Source organism: Octodon degus, unplaced genomic scaffold (genome assembly GCF_000260255.1).
Source record: "Octodon degus isolate 3935 unplaced genomic scaffold, OctDeg1.0 scaffold00023, whole genome shotgun sequence".
Taxonomy (NCBI): domain Eukaryota; kingdom Metazoa; phylum Chordata; class Mammalia; order Rodentia; family Octodontidae; genus Octodon; species Octodon degus.
The window spans coordinates 10,317,332-10,323,497 of record NW_004524599.1 but is presented as its reverse complement, the minus strand read 5'-3'; the positions used below and the strand labels follow the sequence as shown (position 1 = coordinate 10,323,497).

The 6,166-nt window shown below is 37.4% G+C and overlaps 1 pseudogene; it reads right to left on the bottom strand.

Annotated features, from left to right (window-relative positions):
- Positions 1-1,402: 1,402 nt before the first annotated feature.
- Positions 1,403-6,166, bottom strand: part of LOC101581619 — a 16,000-nt pseudogene continuing 11,236 nt past the window's right edge.

Below are 6,166 nucleotides of genomic sequence, written 5' to 3'. Positions count from 1 at the left end.
TTCTTTCTTTTTTCCTTCCTTCCTTCCTTCCTTCCTTCCTTCCTTCCTTCCTCCCTCCCTCCCTCCCTCCCTTCCCCTCCTCTTTCTTTCTTTCTTTCTTTTTTGTATTTGGTACAGGGTCTCACCACGCATCTCTCATGTTTTCAGGCTCCCCAGCACTAGGATTACAGGCATGTACCACCACTCCCAGGTTATAATCAGTAGATGAAGCAAAACACAATAGGAAAAAAGGTATTCAGGATAAAACAAAGATGTGTAAAGAAGAACATAAAATTCTTCTGACACCAAGAAAACCACCCAAATTTTATTAAGCTTGACATTGTATTTATGATCTATGTTAGAATCATGCTGATTCTTAAAATAATTGTATGTTGATAATAACACAGCTGACTTTTGTCATGAGACAAAATTATTTTTCCAATATTTAACTTGCTTATGTCTTTATTATGTAAAATGTAAAGACCTTTCTTTATCTACAACTGAACATCGATTTATGATGCAGAAAAATGTGACATGAGAGAGGTAAACTCACTCATCATATCAGAAATAATTTAAGGCCTAAACCCTCAGGCAACTGAGGCTCCGTGCGTGGAGAGGCCAGTGAGGCCTATCTAGCTGGTGAGGATGATCCCATAGGGCCCATGGAATCTGAGCACTTTAATCTTACTTGGATTTTTCTGCTTGAACAAAAGCTCCTCAAGAAAGCGATTACAGATGTTCTGCAATAAATTCTAGAAGAAAAGTTGTTCATTTTGAGCTTTTGTCTTCATTTATGTTTGTGTTGTGTCGGGGGGTCAAAACCAGGGCCTTGTGAGTGCTGCCACAGAGCCATACCACACTTGCTTTACTCTTTTGTCTTTACTGAATTATTAGGATTTTCCCCACCTGACTTATATTACACTTACTTTGCTCTTTTTTTGTCAATTGAATTATTATGATTTTTTTTCTATTGAGTTGTAGGATTTTTAAAAAATTTGTTTTGTTTTGTTTTGAGCGAGTTTTGCTATTTCTTGGACTGACCTGGAATTCATGATACACCTGCCTCAGCCCCTGAGAAGGAAGGGTTACAGGCATGTACCACTATACCTTGTACAAACAATATTTGTTTTTCTTTTTATACAGTATATGTTTTGTTATTTTATACTAATACATTCTCAAAATACAAAGGCAGTTTAGTAGAAGAATATTCCCTTTTGAAATTTGAATCATGTGAACACAGAACTATATATTCTAAAAAATGTGTTTGGATAACAACAACAAAAAGACACATTAAAATGAAAAAAAAATGTCCTTTTTGTACAGGTGGATATTGAAGTAGACCTAATTCAGTTTCCTTTTTTCAAGCCTCCAAAGACAAAAAGCAGCTGTTACAACTTAAGATGAATAGTAATGAAAAAAATGTTCACTGAACGAACTCCTGGTCTCCAGCACCGTTCTCTGTTTTCTGTCGACTCGACGCAGGTTCGTCTTTGGCTGCTTCTCCTCTTGCTCTTCTCACTGGTCCAGCTGAACCATTTTCATCATGTTATTTATCACTATCAAATTCTGTTTTCTTGCCCTGGAACTGTGTTTTCCCTTTAGCAGACTCAGGTTGGGCAGCTTTCTTTTCTTTTCTTTTCTTTTCTTTTCTTTTCTTTTCTTTTCCCTTTAAATCTGCACTCTTTTGATTTCCATTTGTTTAAAGGTTCTTGTTGATCTTCTACAATTTTTTTCAAAGCTTCTCTTTCCACTTTGCCTTGCAGTACTTCCCACATCACTTCTTTGTTCCTTAATTGTAGGCTGCCATTATTTGCCTCTTTGGCTTTGTCCAGTGCTTCCTTGGCTTTTTCTTTAAATAGAATTATTCCCTCTTTTACTCCTCTGACAAAGTCTATCCATTTTATTTCACCATGATTTGAGAAAAGGGTGTGCGAATCTTCTCTAGGGGTCTGATCATCTAAGTCACCTGAAAAACTTCAGCAAGCAGCCAGTCTTTTCTTCTAGAGATTTCATTTCAGCACCTTCTGCTAACTTCTGTTTTCCTTCTTGCTCTTGCTTGACTCTTAATTTAGCTTCCACTTTATTTTGCTTTCATTCTTCATTTTTCTTTGCACATTAATCTTCCTTAAAAAGTATTAACAAGTCGGTGTTTTTATACTTTGGGCCCAGAGCTTCTACACACTTCTTAGCAGACTCAATGCTATCAAACACAGCAAACATTAATTCCTTAAATGCTTTGCACAATGTTCTTCTCATCTAGATGTTTAGTACTTTTTTTTTTTTTTTGGCAGTATCGGGGATCAAACTCAAGACCTTGTGCTTGCCAGACAGGTGCTTATGTCACTGAGCTATACCCCCAGCCCTGTATGTTTGGTACTTAACCTTTACCTTCTAGCCATTTTTTGATGTCATTGAGTGTTGCATCTATTGGGACACCTTTAATACAAACAGATCTGTTTTTTGCATCATTTTTATACTCATCAGTTGCTTCGTGGAGGGAGGGGCCTTGTTTGGAGATCTTCTGATTCAGGTTCATCTTCACTGATTTCCACGAGTTCTGCTGTGGATTGGCTCAATGCGTCTGCTATTACATCAAAGTCTGTTGGCAGGCAGTTGAATCTGTTAAATTTTATCATTATTTCCAAGGATACCCTGCCTTCATCCAATTTGATCTGTTCCTTTAAAACTTTGTCCCATGGCAAATTGAAGTCTCCAAAAGAATACTCAATTTGATGACAGACTTTGGCCTCTGCAGCAGCCATTTTTTTCATTATCACCTTTTTTAGCTGCTGTGACTCATCTTAAGGCTGTGGTCCCACACGTGCACCACAGGTTCACTAACAAAGACAAGAACTACCCACTCCTCAGTGCTGCCAGCCTCAATAATGCACAAAAACAAAAAAAAACACCAGTTTTTCTGAAGTTAACACCTGCCAGACAGCTGTTCACAATTATTTTCCATTACATAGGTTGCCTTATCATTCTGTTTATGGGCTAAAGAGCCGAATAGACATTTCTCTGAAAAAGGCACACCATAGTCTACAGGCTTATGAGATGATGTTCTGGGTTACCAATCATCAGAGAAATACAAGTGAGAAATCATGACAGACTATCATCTCACCCGGCTCACAGCTGTAAAGATGTGCTTCATCACGAATCAAAGACAAGCCTTGGTGAGGACCTGGAGAAACCAGAACCCTTGGGTGGTACAGGTGGGAATACAAATGAGAGCAGCTGCTATGAAAACACTTGGTGGTGCCTCAAGGATCTTCAAATAGAATGACCGTGTGATCCAAAAATCTCACCCCAGGTGTGTACTCAAAAGTATAGAAGTCGTTGTCTTGAAGAGGTTGAAACATTCTCATGGTCATTGCAACATCATTCACAATATTCACAATGTGGACAGGGCCAAAATGTCAGTCAGATGATGAGTAAATAAAGTATTATACAAACACACAATGCAATGCCATTTGGCCCTATGAAAGAAGAAAGCTATGTAATACATGACAACATGGATGAACTTTGAGAGATTATGCTAATTGGAATGAACCAGACTTTAAAGATGGTAAGCCTTATTTATTTATGTATTTCTGTGTTTAATTTTTAATTTTAGGGTAGAGTCTTTCTGAACTGTTCAGGTTAGTCTAAAATACATGATCGTGGCTGGGGAGATAGTTCGGCGGTCTTAGCACCTGCCTGGCAAGTGCAAGGACCTGGGTTTGATCCCTGGTACTGCATACTGTGCTGGCCCCAGAACTCCAGATGCACTGTACTGGCTCCAAAACTGGGGGTGGTGGCAATTGCCTATAATCCCAGTGCTGGGGAGGTTGAGACAAAAGGATCACTATGAGTCTCAGCTGGGTAGTGAGACCCTGTATCAAATAAATAAATAAATAAATAAATAAATAATCTTCAAGCTTCAGCACCACATTTCTAGGATTATAATCCTAGCAGTTGTAATCCTGCATTGCTAGGATTACAGGTGTGTGTAACTGTGCCTAGCTACACACTATTTAACTTGACCAACACTGAATATAGTGAAATATTTTTGTTATTATCAATGACAAAAAAGTTATCCCTGAATGCAGCACTTAAATATTCCTCAAGCCATCAAGGTAAATATTATGATGAGCCTTATTCTGCAGAAATTTTACAACTGTAAACGCTATTATAATGATAAAACTTTTCTTTTGGCTTCTGGTATTTCTGGAAGTGTCTTGGATCCTGAAAACAATCCTATTGTTTACTCTACAAATAATTATAAGTGCCTCATACAACTGTCCTGAAGAAGAAAGTTCTGAAATATTTCCTACACTTTCCATCTATGTACTACTCCTCTTTTCATGTATCTTTCCTTTCTTTTAAGAAAAACATACCACTTTTGAGCAAATTGATTTTGTTAGATAGTACATTGATCATACTCTTAGCCTGAGGTTAGTGTATAACTTCAAGAACAATGATAACTAAGACAATCATCTAATTTTACAGAAATAAAACTGAAAACATACACCCGACAAAACCACTGCCGAGACTACTTTAGGTGCATTTGTGCTTGTACTTTATTCTCAATGACACAGTAATCTACTAAAGTTCTCCCCTCAATTTTTCTCTTTGCAATCTGGAAGAACAGATTCACCAGTGATTGTACTCATTTATAAAAGCATCCAAAACAAAATTGAACCCCAAGGCTGATAAGCTATAAAGATGCTGATCAGATCTGAGCAGAATGGACCATGCTTTGGGGCTTGCTCAGCTGAAGATGGTTCTAGAAGACTGATGGCTTTATGTATACAATTACAAACACCACAGCTCTGTCAGATGAGTGGAAATTCATGAAATATGGGGCTGGCCCTTTATTAAATAAAGAGTGACATTTTATAAAAATAGTTCCAAAGATTTACTAGTTCTTTTGGAGGTAATTAAATCTCACACTTTTTTGGGGGGCAGAAAACATATTCAAACAATCTTATGAGAAACAACTATCCCAGATGATATAAAATATTTCTACAATATAGAGATTGTTAGTATAAAGCATACATCTTGTCAAATTCATATCAATATTATTTATACTGTGTAGAAATTACAATTAATATGTAAATACAAGTATATTCTTTCCAGAATTATTCTGCTAAAAAGAAGTCTGACATAAGACAATAATTTGAAATTATTTTCTTTATTTTTAAGGGAGGAAGTAATTAGAAATGTAGATACTGGGCTGGTCAAATGGCTCAGTGTATTGGGCTGGGAGTTTGATCCCTGGGCCTGTTGTGCTGGCCTCAGCCCCAGGGCATGCTGAGATGGCAATTGAGAGTGGGTGTGGTGACACGTGCCTGTAATCCCAGCTCTTAGGAGGCTGCAAACAAGTGGATCACTATGAGTCTGATCTAGTAGTGAGACCCTGAACACCCTGTAGACCCTTCCCTAAAATAAAAAGATAAAAATAAAAAATAAAAAAATAAAAAATGAAATTAGATACAGTGAAGCAATACATGAGAAAACAGTACTGACCTATAATAGGAGATAAATACAACATTTTTCAGGGATGTGTTAGTCCATGAGATGAAATTTGGATAGATTTTCTGCTGGTCATGATATTGTAGATTTATGAATTTTTAGATTCAGGTTTTCAAAATAAAAGTTTGAATTTATGTTGCTGGAAATATATTTTGCTATTTTTTATGTTTGCTCATTGAACAAATGCATTGGTTTAAATACCAATTTAAAGTTTCCTGGATTTCTAGATTTTTACTTCATAATTCTGTTAGTACAATAATGATGAAAATCTATTAACATTCCGAGGAGTGGTCTCATTTATTATCCCTGGCCATAGCTGCTCCGTAGTAAGTTTTTACACTCATAGCTCATACAGAATTCTGAGTACTGATGTCTGCTTCTTGCTTGTATAAAGGAACTAACTTATACCCATTATCTATGCAGATATGCATAAAATAATTTCTTGTAATAAAAATAAACAACAGCTAATATCAGGTCTTGGGCCGGCCAGGTAGCTCAGCAGACTAAAGTGCCTGCTTAGGCAGAGACCAGAGACCAGGGGTTCCATCCTCTATCAGCCCTCCTCCATACCACAAGCCATGCTGGCCCCTCCCCGGGGCACACTGAGATGGCTATTGAGACCAGGCGTGGTGGTGCTCTCCTATAATCCCAGCACTTGGGAGGCTGAAAACAG